The following is a 15203-nucleotide window of genomic DNA, read 5'->3' as shown; positions in this document are numbered from 1 at the left end:
TATTATTAAATAAATTAAATAAAGACAAATGTGTGGATATGATTTGATACAACTGTATTAATAAAAATACAAACATTTGTAATACATGTATTTGATATTAAATAGATATTTATTATTTAGTAAAAGATATTTATTAATTAAATAATTATATTATATGATATGATTTTTATGTGATGAATAAATAAAAGTGTGACAAATGTAAGGATATAAATGGATACAAATGTTAAATAAATATTGGTATTTAATAGATTTTTATTAATAGATATTTATAATGTTATTATATTATGTATATATATATATAACAAAACTAAAAAGAAAAGAGAGAAAATAAATAGAATAGGCAAACGTGAAGCAGGGGAAGGGAAGGAAGAAAGAAAGGAAAGAAAGAAAAGGGAAAATTCAAGGTTTGAAGCTTTAAAGTTTAATAGGTAAGTCAATTTAACCTTTTTTACTTAGTTTTGATGTTTTAAAAACTTTAGAACAAAGTTTTGATGAAATTAAGTTAATATTTTGAAAGTTATTAGATTTCTAAATATTGTTCATGTTGAATAAAAAGATGAATTAGGGGTTAAATTGATAGAAATTCAAGTTAGAAATGAAATAAGGATTGAATTATAAAGTAATTCATAAGTTTTATGTTGTAGGACTAAATTGATGAAATTTCGAAATTAGGAAAATATGCTGGAAATTTTATAGTTAAGTATGAGTTTGGACAAAATTTGAATAGAAATGAAGTATGAATTGAGATAGAAAAGTAAGTGAATTTAGTTAGATTAAATTAAAATTAAAGTAGAAATTGTATTAATTAGATATAAATTAGTAGTGAATTAATGAATATGAATTGTTTTAATTCCCATAGCTAACGTTGTCTCGGGAAATTTCGGCTAAGCAAGGAAAAATGGCAAAGACAACGGGAGTTAGCTCGAGAAAATACGGTTTGTATTTCTATAATCCGAACCTAGTAATTAATTGTTATATTTTTATTCAATGTAATTAATAAATATTGAACTGAGAATTATTGTGTTTATAATGGAAATGGATTAATTTGGTATGTGATGAATTTATATTGATTAAATTAAATTGAATTATATATTATAAATATATATGTGTGTGTGAATGAGATATTGTGCAATTATGATAATTGAATTTTGGATAAATGTTATGATAAATAATTAAGATGGGAATTATTTGTATTGTGTCTTTATAATTGAAATGAACTGATTTAGTGTGTGATAAATTTATATTGAATTGATTTATGAATATATGTGAATGTTTGAATTAAAATGAATATTGATGTGGAAATTGAATAATAAATATTTGTTATATTGGAAAATATATGTAGTTGGAAGTGTGATGAAATTGATAGAAAATTGTGATTATTGTGAAATTGAATATTTATTAGTGAAAAGTGAATGGAATTATATTGAATTGAAAATATATATTTTATTAATTAAAATATGAATTAATTGAAAACTGGAAAGTGAATTAAATACCCTATTAACTAGTCGGGCTAGTCGGATATAGTTGGCATGCCATAGGATATGAAAGAGTACGGTTTTGCTTGGCCATCGATCGAGCACTTATGTGTCGACTCTTATCTTATCATAATTCTTCGTTACCAATTCGACACTTTGTGTGTCGATGTTGTTACTATTACCAATATCTTTATTCTTTGGATTTGTTTCGATGAGGTACTCGTGTACCGCATCTTTATCGTTCGAATTTGTTCCGATGAGGTACTCGTGTACCGTCATCGCCATTACTATTATTATTCTATGTTCCGGCCGGTGATGAGGCACTATGTGCCGTACTAGTGTGTTGGTTGGATCCGTGTATCTGTCTAGGTCCGAGTCATGTTAATAAGGGTAAATAAAGGAAGTAGAAAGATCGACTGTTACTGAATAATTTAATTATTATTGTATATTTGATTTTTACTGAATAATTTACTGTTACTGGATAACCGATCAATTGATTGATACTGAATAACTGATTATTATTGAATAATTGATTGTTACCGAATAACTAACTATTACTAAATAAATAATTGTTCTGATTGACTGATCGTTAATGAATATTACTGATTGATTAATTGCTATTGAAAAATAATAAATGATTTTGAATTTAAAGTAGACCAAAACATTGGTTGGAAAATGAATGTTTGAATACTCATTGAGTTTGAAAAGTTCAATATATATAAATTAATATGTTTTATAATTGTTTAAGTGTTCAGATTATAGAAATACCACTGAGTGTATACTCAGCGTGCTGTTTGTTTCCGTGCGCAGGTTAAGGCTAGACCGTTGAATCAGCATCCCAAGTCGATCCTGAATTCAATGAGGTAAAGTATGTTGAGTATTGGTAATGGCATGTACCTAGGACGTCTTATGAGAGTCATTTAGGTTGTGAAAGTATTGATAAAACAAGTAAATTATGGTTGGCAATGGTATATAGTATGAATTTGAAATTTGAAAGTTGAAAGAAAAATTCGTAGTAATTCTCATTTAGTCCCGAATTGATTTTACTGTTCATATTGGACTGCGAGGGCCCATTAAAATGACGTCATCTTAAAATTATGATGAGTCTAAATGTTTATATTTAATTAATGTATGTATTGTACGGTACTGATTGGTAATGTCTCATACCCTGTTCCAGCGACGGTATAGGGTTAGGGGTCGTTACAATAAGAACTTATGAGTATTATATTAATGGATTGTAGTTTATGCGAATAGAAGGTTGAATTAAGTTTTTTTTTTTTTTTGTGAAAAGGTTGAATTGAGTTTTAAATACGTATACTTGTAATTTTTTATGCCATAATAAAGTCATTTGTTTCATTTTGTTCAATGAGTGATTAAAGTTTAGTTCAAATAAATATGTATATGAAATGGCCTAAGTTATTAAAAGATGAAATGGAAAACATTAATATATGTACTTTGTATGAATAAGGTATTATTTAAATACATGATGAATGATATATATATAGAATGTTTATTGTGATATATTCCATGAATTGGTTGAATTTATATGCTCCTTTATCCACCTACTAACCTTGTAAAGTTGTGTGTATAGGAGTGAAATGTATGCATGATCTAATGAATGAATCCATGCTTGAATGGTTTAAATATAACATGTTTGGTAAGTTTAAGTTGGCATTATACGAGCTTATTAAGCTAATTGCTTATGTTAGTTGTTTATCATTCTGTAGGTCGTCAAAAAGCTCGAACGGCTGGAATCAAGTCAAAGTACATTCACACTATCCACCCTTCATCTCAGGAGAAGATTTGGATATTTTGATGTCGGGTTATAAATGGCATGTACTAGGAGTTTAAGTTATTTTGTTTATGATGGTGTTGTTTATAAGTTAGTTTGAGTAAGTTTTGCATTGTATATATATATGTTTGGTATCTTTGGGTTATGTTTGTGACTGGTAGTGCTTTTGGTCATTAGCTAAATGCCTATTATGATTAGCTTGATATATGGTAAATGGATGTGATGAAATGGAGGTTTTAGTATGTCTTAAAAGTAATGTCTTGTAAATATTAAGTATGGGTTTGTTTAGATGTTTAATTTGTGGTACCAATGAGGGTACATTGGATAGGCATTTAGATTGAATGATATGTGTGTTCTGATCATTTTAGTTATGCCTCTTGAAAGTAGATAGCTTATGGCTTAATGAAATGTGAATGAAATGGTTATTTGGTATGTTTGCTACAGGTTGAGGTGTGAACCTGTAACATTGTAATTGAATTGATTTGGTGTTTGAATTGAGGTGCCAAGTCATGGCATATTGGTTAGGCACATAGGTTGAATGATTTTGGCATGTTTTAAGTATGTTTGAAGGTGTTTTAACTTGTGAAAGTGATAGGTAATGACTTGACTTGGTGCTAAAGTAAGTTGTTGAATTAGCTTGCATTAGGGGTTATTTTGGAAGCACATGGCCTAGGACATGGTCACACCACATGGCCATGTGTCATTTGATTTTTAGTGCAGGATGGTCCACATAGTCTGACACAAGATCTATGACAAGGTTATGTGGAGTTATTTCGAATACCCACACAAGCAATCACACGGGTTGGAACACGACCATTTGTCCCATAGTTCGAATGTTACACGGTTAGATACACAGTCATGTTTTAAGTCACATAGCCTAGCCACACGACTATGGGACCCTTATTTCCAAAATTTTCAAAATTTTCTAAGATTTTCTATTTTTTTCAAATTAGTCCCTGAATGTTTTCAAACTATTTTTAAGGCCTCGTACGCTCAGTTTGAGGCCCGTAAATGTATTTACACTATGGATAAAACTTGATATTGAATGTTAATATTTAAATTTGAATAATCATTTCTATATGATGTGGAATGTTTTGATTTGTACTGTAATACTCCATAAACCTAATCTGGTGATGGAGACGGGTTAAGGGTGTTACAAGTCTTTTGGGAGCAAAGCCCGTAGGATCGCCAACAGAGCAAAATCATAAATTAGCACATGCTACAGGGACAATTTTGTCTAATCTTGAACCGTACAGATGGTTAATGAGCCATTTGATTTATTTGGAAATAACTAGACCTGAGTCTTGTTTATGCATGAGTCAAGGCAAGAGCATTGGGATACAACTCTGCGCGTTGTCTGGTACTTGAAAGACTCTCCTAACCAAGCAATTCTTTTGAGATCTGATAGTGATTTGCCCTTGAAAAGGTGGTGTGATTCATATTAGGCTGCTTGTCTATTAACTCAGCGTTCACTTACTAGTTGGCTTGTCTTTTTGGGACAATCTTGCATTTCCTAGAAAACTAAGAAACAACATACTATTTCTCGTTCATTTGCTGAGGCTGAGTATAGGTCTATGACTTCTGTTACTTGTGAGCTCAAGTGGCTGAAGGCCTTGCTATTGAGCTTAGGTGTCCATCATCCTAAAGCAATTCCTTTATTTTGTGATAGTTAATTTACGCTGCATATTACAGAGAATACCATATTTCACGTGCATACTAAACATATTAAAGTGGATTGTCATTTTGTTAGAGATGCAATCCAGGGTTGATTGCACCTTCTTAAGTTCCAACCTCCATTTAATTGGCCGAAATTTTTACAAAGGCGTATAGTAAATCGCAATTTGAATATCTTCTCAACAAGTTAGGCATATATGATCTACATGTTCCAACTTGAGGGGGTGCTAGGATATTATTATTAGATATTTTCTTCTGGCAATTTGATTCCTATGCAACTACTACTATATAGATATATATATCGTTGAGGTCTATCAATAAAATTCAAGAGATTACGCTATTCTTGTCAAGTTTGTATGATCCTTAAACATAAGGTCATTATAGTTCCAACATTGGAAGTCATATACCTTGATATAGTCAAATCTCTTTTATAAATGGTTGCACAATAAAGACTACTATTGGATATACCATAAACTATGTAGCAAGATATGATTTGTCCCTCCCACATAATGGGAGTGATATCTCGAGCCCTTTGATTGAGTGAGACTAGAAATGCAAGGTTGTGCTCAAATGAGTTTATATGAGATATCATACTCATTTGTTTATCTTAGCCTACTTGGGATTCAAGAAATAAAATATTGGATTATACAAGTTGATTGTTCAATGACTTGTGTTTAATCTAAATATCACAAACAAAAAGATACACTACATGATAATATTATCACAAAAAATTCATGTTGAACAATGACTTTCTGAAAATTGGGTAGCAAGAATGCATTGGTAGATGTCACTCATTGTTTGTAGAATTAGAAATGTTTTAATATTACTGATAGTGTTACAAAATCTTACGAGGCCACACCCCATGGTTGAAACAATTGAAATCTGTAAAAAGGTGGGATTATATTTGACTTGTCATATGAGTTAAACTAATTATAGAAATGTTCTTATAATTAATATAATTTGCCAGAGTTAAAATCTAATACAATAGATGTATGTGCTTGACACACATGTATAAATGGTCCAATTAAGATAATATAATATATGTTGCACATTATTTTTGTAACACCCCCTACCCGTATCCCTCATCAGAACATGGTACGAGGCATTACCGGAGCTTATTGAATCATTATTAATTAGGGGAAAAAGTAAAACAAAGTAAACATGTAATATTTAATAATTTCGTATAACATGGTAATTAACTTATCGCTTCTCTATATTCAATATAATTATGCAAAGCATAATTATTCGAATTGATCATGAGCCCTAGTACTTATTCTTATCATATTGTTAGTCATATAATTCATATAAATATCAAGAAACATGTATGGGCTCAACTTTCATTAATTTCTCATATGCATATACTTTTACACATCATTTATTCACATAATTTATAACAATCATATCTATGTATTTTAAATATGCTTTCATAACAATTTTTCTTAATTTCAAACTATCTCACATTGGAGCTTTACTCATCAAATCATTTGAAATACTACCTTTATACAAATAGTACACTTGAGTTGCACAATTCTATAATTATGAACGAATACATTTATAAAATATATTCTATGTTCATATATCATAGTCTCATGTCTCCATATATCAAATATATAACCATCATTTTCTTATGTTTCAGATAAATACATATAACCATACATAAGCATGCCATTTACTATTTCTTCCGCTCTATCACAATTTCAAATGATGATTAATGTGAATGAGCTCAATAATAACCATGAAAATACTTACCACATTCTTTCACACATATTCCACTTATAACATAATTTTTTATATTTGGCTTTATATTTACTAAGCAATATCGGATATTCATTTATTAGGCAAATATCAAATATTAAAATTATTCTTTAACATATATAACATTTAATTCAAACATGAATTTATAACATTTTCATTTTAACAAAGTTTAACATTTACCAAATATAATCGAGCATGTGATCAATTTATGCATAAGTCACTCCCACATATTTTCCTCCTCCTCCTCTCCATTCCAGATCCTTAATGTATATAACACACTTGTAAGTAACATAATCTATAATTTTTACTATTTACTTATATGAATATTCAAGTTGTCCATCTGTGTCATAGTCACTAAATTATTTTTATCTTGAGCTACAGAACTTCGAATTAAGATCCACTAATTTTCCCTGAAACTAGACTCATGTATCTTCTTACCATAAAATTTTCAGAATTTTTGGTTTAACAAATAAGTACATTTTATTCTTTAAAGCCACCCCTATTCTGCTGTCTGACAGTTCCGACTCTTCTTCACTAAAAATTAATTATCTCCTCGTACGGGATTTGGATAATGTTCCCATTTGTTTTATTAAAAATAGACTCATTCAAGATTCTAAACATATAAATTGAAGCCACTAATTATTTTCTTTCAATTTTTTATGATTTTCCAAAGTCAGAATAGGGGAACCCGAAATCATTCTGACCTTGTCTCATAAAATTTATTATATCTCATGATTTACAATTTTATTGCTTGCATCGTTTCTTCTATAAGAAACTAGACTCAATAAGCTTTAATTTCATATTTTATTAATCCTCTAATTTAATTTGTACAATTTTTGGTGATTTTTCAAAATTAGACTACTGCTGCTGTCCAAAACAGTTTTAATGCAAAATGTTGATTTCCATTTTACCCCAAATTTCACAGTTCATACAATTCAGTCCTTGCTCAATTAACCCCTCAATTGAGATAATTTTTCTCAATTAATACTTTAGTCTATCATTTTAAACTACTTCATAACCCCTGAAAATCATAACTTTAGCACTAGACCTTAATTCCAAACTCTTTCATAATTAGGTCCTAAAATCAATTTCCATCAATTTTACTTGATAAAATCATCATACATCAAAATTAAAGCTTCAATTCTATATTTATTCATCATATGCTTCCAGCACTCATCCATAGTAACTTTAAAAATTAGCCATGGAATCAAAAACTAATGACATAATAAGTTGGACCCAATTGTAAAAGTCCAAAATCTTAGAAATTTCAAGGAGAAAGCAAGAATTAAACTTACATGAAGCTAGAGTATGAAAAGCAGCTTGAACCCTCTTCAATGGCTATTTTTCAACTGATGAAAATGAAGAGAAATGAAGAGAATTCTAGATATTCCATTCTAGTCCCCTTTTTATTTAGTAAATTTTGTTATTTTCCCATTTTGCCCTTATTTCCTCAATTTTCCTGATTTTTCTCCGCCTGTGCCGCCCAAAGTGTCTCCTTTAGGTTTATTTGCACTTTAGGTCTATTTGCACTTTAGGTCCTTCCTCATTTAATAATTGAGCTATTTAATCCTTATAGCAACTTTTACACCTTTTTCAATTTAGTCCTTTTTATTTAATTAATCACCCAAACATCAAAATTTTATAACGAAATTTTAATACTAACTTATTGACACTCCGTAAATATTTATAAAAATATTTATGGCACAGTTTATAACACCGAGATCTCGATACTTTTTTTTAATTTCTTGACCAAATAAATTTTTATAAAACACAATTTATTATTTCAAAAATCTTTTAAAAGCTACATTTGGCTCATAAATATTAAATAATATAATCTACGAGTTTATTTTTTGGATTTGGTGGTCTCGAACCACTATTTCTGACATCACTGAAATTTAGTCTATTACAATTTTAATTGGATAAACCACTTTACTGAATTTATTAAATACGATATTTAATAAATTTTGATTGAAAAAGGAATTATGTGAGATTTATAATAAAACCTAATATCACATTCATAGTAAGCAGAATATCATGTTTGACTAAAATCCTTTAATATCCTTTAAATAATTAAAGGTTACTCAAAAAGGTTTTGAGAAAAAAGATTTTGATATTCCATTTTTTTTTACTTACCTGGAATTTTAAGACTAACAACAAAAAGAAATTCTTGAAACACTCTTTGAAAATTTCGAAGAGTTTATTTCAATCATTTTCCTCCATGTGGATATAATAAAGGTTGAAACACAAAGGTTGCAACTATGGTTCTATAGTTGATAAAAGGCTTTCTACTCAAATCAGTGAAGGTATATTTTGAATCTTTCCTTTTATCCTAAATTTGTTTCTTCACACATGGATCCATGGTATGAGTTTACTAGATTTTATTTATTTTTCTTGCATCGATAAAGCTTTGACATCCCAATATTCAAGAGCTTACAAAAAGGACCAAGCCTGATAAAAAGAAGGACCAAGCCTTATAAAAAGAGGTGTGTGTGTGTGTTAGTAATGGAACTCAATTTCTTGTATGGCATGTCAAATGGAATACAAAAATAAAATGAATTTAGGATGCAACCACTTGCAAACCAACTAGTGAGGTTATATCAGTTAAACCTTTTCAACATGGACCAGAAATCATGGAACTTGCAAATTCTTTCGACTTGTGCTAGTGCTATCAATTACACCGCCAGTAGCTACTTACTTTGCAACTAAATGAAATGCAACTTGTCTATTTTGTTGGCATATTTTGGTACGATTACTTTGACTATTTTTATGCATATCTTTAAAGATATTGAGCAATAATTTTTTAGGTCATGATTGATGAAAAGATTCATTCAAGCAAATCTATTTCAAAGAAGACATAGTATGATGTACTTGCCTTGTTTAAAAAGATTACAATCGGTAAAAATTTAATTAGTGAAGATCGCTTTATATTGAAGAGTTTTGGCTGGAGCATAATTCAAGAACATTATGTTGATCATACTAGTTAGGAGTGTTAAGTAAAAATTTAATTGGGGAATGATTACAGTCGATAAAAATTTAATTGGTGAATATATCATTATATTTAAAACTTGTTTACTATTTTATGTAAAAGATTTAGAAAGCACTAATTTGTTTAATAGAGGAACTTATTTTTACTGTATTTTGTATTGTAAACAAACCATTTTGTCAATCTATGACTAAGCTTTAAAGGGGGGAACCCTTAGAAGAAGAGTGAATCTAAATGATTGTATAGGATTAAGGTTGCTAAATGATGAGTGATTTGAACTTAAATCGCATCTTGTACTATTGAATTTAGTAATTACTCTTTAGGCAAGACTCTACAGACATAAGAAAAGGTTCTAAATTATATAACTAATTCATGTGTTCACTATTTTACTTTTTCAGTTTTAGTTGTATCTTTAGTTACAACTCACAATACAACTGCCAGTAAACTCACCATTAAGAGTTAGTATCAGAGATAAACACTAAACAAAATTGGTGAAGGTCATCTTGTTGAATTGTCGAGACATTGAAGGAAGCTTGATCTCCAAACCTCCTTATGCTTGATAACTCTAGCTACACCAACTAGAAAGTTGACATGAGAGCATTTACTAAGTTCATAGATTGGAGAGAGTAGAAAGAAGTACTTGCTCGTTGAGACCCACCAACTGTTCTAGTGAATGGTGTTAGTACTCCTAAACTAAAGATTACTTGGACAAATAAGGACAATCAAGTTACGACTCACAACTCCAAGGCTTTAAACACCATTTTTAAAAAAGTAGACCCCCTAAGAATTCAAAAAAATCTATATGAGCAACTACTCCAGAGGCATACACCACTCTTGAGATAATACATTAAGGGACTTCAATAGTGAAGCAATCCAAACTCCAAATGTTAATATTCAAGTTCAATAATCTCAAAATTTTAGAAAATGAAATATTATCTGATCTTTATGCAAAATTGTGTGACATCTCTAACCAAGTGTTTATGTTACAATCGGTGTCGCCATTGTCATCAGGCCGCCACCAAACCCCGTCGACCAACGTTGGACCATCGTCAACCACCATCATAAGGCCACTTCCTAATTTGGCTGGTTTGAGTCTACATCATCTCGATCGGTTTGGATGTGTCTCAATTTTTTAGGTTTTGCCAGGAAAAATTAGGTTACAAAAAAAGTTCTATGTCTGTTTATAGCTCACATATTTTATTCTAAATAAATAATAAAATAAAACTGTGCATGGAGATGATAGTCCACGATATAAAATATACAAGCCCGAGATAATAATGAATTACATTTAAATTTCTAAAAGTCACGTAAAATTACTTTATCATTCATAATAATAAAATAATAGCAAACATTCCCCTTGTCGAAACCATTTTTTTGAAAAAGGTCGACTTGGTTTTGAAAACGAAAAAATGGGAGTCGCCACCAATCCTGTTTGTTTAGGTGTGATCGGATCACCTCGTAATTTGATTGTTTTAATAACATGTTCTGTTTTATTAAAATAGCAATTTTGGTCTACGAAATTTGAGAAAAACGGGTTCGGGAGTCGGTTACATACAAGGAAGGATTAGCACCCTCGTAACGCCCAAAATTAGTACCTAATTGATTAATTAATGCCTTAATATCGAATGTTGAAAATCCGTAAAGAATTTAAAAATACGATCCTCCTTTTTTATTAATGTTAATTTTACAAAAATGCTTAGATAAATCGAAATAGATGTTAAAGACATTCTTATCTCTAAGTAATGACACATCCAGTAAGTTAGGACACGACATTTTAAACCCTCGAGAATAAGCTTGTTTATTTCAAACTCATGTATTTGATTCTAAAAGGATATTCCACTATTTAGGTTAAACAAGGAAAAAAAATTGAAACCCAGTACGTTAGGGCACGACTTCTCGAATTTCTAAATACAGAACATTGCATTACTTTGAAAATTTCTCTTTTTTTTAAAAAAAAATTATCAAAAGTAAGTTTAAAACGATTTGGGCTTATTTGAAATATAATATAAAGACAACCGATTATATTTAAACATAGTACATGGAGTAATGATAATGCAATAATATAAAACAACTATACGAGTAGAGTATATATGATAAATAAATGAATGTTATAACAATACTAATGTACTATAATAGTCATAGTAATATTATCAAACAAATTTCAACAATAATAAAACAAACAAATAAATATGAATAAGCAAAGATGAATAAATAATAGTGATGAAAATAATAACAAAGTAATAAATGTAAATGTAAATATAAGGGAAGAGTTCATAAAATATTGGAAGTAAAGAATTAAATTGAAATATAAATGAAACTAAGGGTACGATTTATAATAAAATACATAAATAATAATAATAATAATAATAATAATAATAATAATAATAATAGTAGTAGTAGTAGTAATGATAAGAACAATATATGTTCAAATAAAAACATAATAATCTACTTTTTTAAAAAGATAAAAAAAGGGTAATGAATAAATACATGATAATAAAATAATAATAATAATAATAGGCAACAAAATAAGAATAACAGTGAAAGTAAAACAAAATAAATAATAAAAAAAAGAAAAGGAATGAAAAACAGTAACTAAACGAATTACAAGAATTAAAATAAAAATAAATGAATAACCTATATATAGATAATAGACAAACAGGCGAATGAATGCAATAAAGGGAATAATGAATGTATAAACAAGAAAGTAAATGAATAAATAAATGAATTAAAATAAGAAGGACTTAATTGTAACTTAAGTAAAATTAAAGAAACAAACTGTAAATAAATAAATAATTAGAATAGGAGCGAGGATTAGAATATGACGCGCAGAAAGGAATAAGGGTCATATGTGAAATTATCCCAGGCTTTTTAAACACTCCGTTTCATAGGGACCAAAATAAAAGAAAAATAGAATTACGTGGAAAAGATTAAAAAGAAAAAAAAACTAAATTGAAATATGTCGCAAAAGAGGAAAGACCGCATGCGCAAATAACCCAAGCGCTAGAAAACACACGGATCCTAGCCTTGCAAGTCAGATCAGAAACAGGTTAGCCAAAACAATGTCATTTAGCGTCTGGGGGCATTGGCCCAAAACGGTGCCGTTTTAATGCGCCTATAAAAGTTAAAATTTTTACAAAAAAATCATTTCATCCCTTGAAACCAAAAAAAAAAACCAAAAAAGCTCTCTCCCCTTTTCTCTCAACCCCCAGAGGTCCGCCATCGACCATCAGGTTCGCCATGCCATGGACGGCGTAAAAGAGAAAAGAAGACCCCCTTTTTTATTAAATAATACTTAGATCTAGGGTTTATTATAAAAAACTACCAAAAAGAAAAAAGAAAAGAAGCAAATTGCGAGGGAACTCCTTCGTCTTCGCTGCGTTTCAAACCTCCGTCAAAACCCAAATGGGTTCTATGACATTCAGGCTGCTGAAAGCTTTCTCAACGGCAATGAAATATTAACTGATGGTATTTTTTTTATTGTTTATCTATTTAATTATTTCAAATAAAATAAAAATAAATAAAAGAGCCACCTTTGATTTTTTTTTTAATTTGTTTCAAACTTCTATATTTTTTATTTTTCGTGTGTAGAGTTACAAAATCATTTCTGGCTCTTATAGTTTAAACATATTACAAAATATTCATTTTTTTTCTTATTCTTTTTCATCTTTTCTGCTTCTGCTGTTCTCTGCTCTATTTCTTGTTCGCAGGCATTGACGGAGGGGAGCTTCGAGCGACGAGCGCGTTGACCCAGCACGGGTACGACGCACAAGAAGAGAAGCGGTGCTGGAGGCTAGGTAGAAACCCTAGGGTTTCTGAAAAGTTGTTTAAGTTATGGGCTAGGGTTTGAGTTAATATTTTGGGCCATAGAGTATTCGGGCCTTGTAAATGGACTTGTAATTGGACTGTTTAATCAAATCTCTTTTTTTTTTATTTGGTTTGTTTATTGTTTAGTGGGCCCGGGCTAAATTGGGCCTCTACACCCTTAAACATGCATACAATTACGAGAATGTTACATCTTACCAAAAATAATCACACATGAAGAAGAGAGAGAAATTTAGCCTCGATTTACACTATAAATATAGCACAACTTGGCTCTAATACCAATTGTTGAAAAAAATCTTGCTCGAAAACGATTTTCTTACACAACGGAGAATAAAAATTTTGAAAACTGAAACAGTTTTTTATATTTATAACAATAAACCCTAGACCGAAGACGTACCTATGTTTTCAGATAAATGGATCCTTGTCATTCTCGGCTTTCAACCAAATGATATTCTTCGCTATTCTCATACCACGAATTGCTTCGAATGTGGGCTCCAACAAAATAAATCAAACATCGAAACTAGAACTAGTTTTCTTTTTTTTGGGGGGGGTGAAAACAAAAATTCTCTCTTCAAAATAGAAACCGACACAATTATTATTTCAGAAAATATATTTAATTCTTAGAGAATAAAAATCTCTCTATTTTCAGGTAGAATAACAATACCTGAAAGTTGTGTATAACCCACTGGTCCTATCTATTTATAGGTGGAAAAGGTAGAACCCTTGTTGAATTTTAGAAGTTTATAAGTTTATTTCAACTAGAAAAACGAAATCTTAGTTCAGCTAAGATGTAGAAGGCGAAATGTAACACCCCTAACCCGTACTCATCATCAGAATAAGTTACGGAGCATTACCGTAAGAACTTAACTTAAAATCATCAAATTTACAAACATTTCATCAATCATAGCATAAATCATTCAAACACATGCTTATTGTCCCTTATTCGAGCCTTTGAGGCCTTAGAAACACTTCAAAAACAATTTGGGACTAAATTGGAAACATTTAGAGTTTTATAGAAAAGGATAGAAATTTTCACACTACATGGGTCACACGACCGTGTGGCCAGGCCGTGTAACTCACACATGTAACGACCCAAAATCCGTGGGCACCAGAAAAGTGTGTTATCGGGCCTCCGTCTTAGTGAAACGGGTTCGTAAATAATTATTAGGAATAATAATAAGTCTAGTAGTGTGTTTAATCAGGTATTAATTAAGTGAAATTAGCTCAATTTAGAGTAATTAGTAAAAAGGACTAAATTGAATAGGGGGTAAAAGTTAAATTATAGAGTAATAGAAAATAGAAAGGACTAAAATGGCAATTAAGCCATTTATATGAAATGAAGCGGCATATATGCATTAAAATCTAAGATTTTATTTAAGTTATATATAAATATATATAATTATTATAATTATTATTATTATTATTATTATTAAATAAAGTAAAGCAAGAGACAATTGTATGATAATAAAATATACATGTGTAAAAAATTATATTTGTACATTGGTAAAATTACTTATAATTTAATTATGAAGATATTTTCTAATTATTAATTGTATTAATTACATTATGAGATTTTTATATAATAAATAAATTAAAGACATGACAAGTGTATGATGATGATAATGTACAAATGTAATAATATTTATGTGTACAATTGTAATAAATGTAAATGATATTAAAATAGATATTTACTGTAACATCC

General features: G+C 29.7%; 1 long non-coding RNA gene across 1 annotated transcript; it reads left to right on the top strand.

Annotated features, from left to right (window-relative positions):
• Positions 1-309: 309 nt before the first annotated feature.
• On the top strand, positions 310-3598 carry LOC128281403 (uncharacterized). Its single transcript, XR_008271608.1, has 4 exons — positions 310-428; positions 860-935; positions 2286-2338; positions 3203-3598. It is a non-coding gene; the product is annotated as an uncharacterized LOC128281403 (long non-coding RNA).
• The last annotated feature ends 11605 nt before the right edge of the window (positions 3599-15203 follow it).

The sequence above is a fragment of the Gossypium arboreum genome, chromosome 10, assembly GCF_025698485.1.
Source record: "Gossypium arboreum isolate Shixiya-1 chromosome 10, ASM2569848v2, whole genome shotgun sequence".
NCBI classification, from domain to species: Eukaryota; Viridiplantae; Streptophyta; class Magnoliopsida; order Malvales; family Malvaceae; genus Gossypium; species Gossypium arboreum.
The sequence above is the reverse complement of the archived record's forward strand: the minus strand, read 5'-3'. Positions and strand labels throughout refer to the sequence as shown.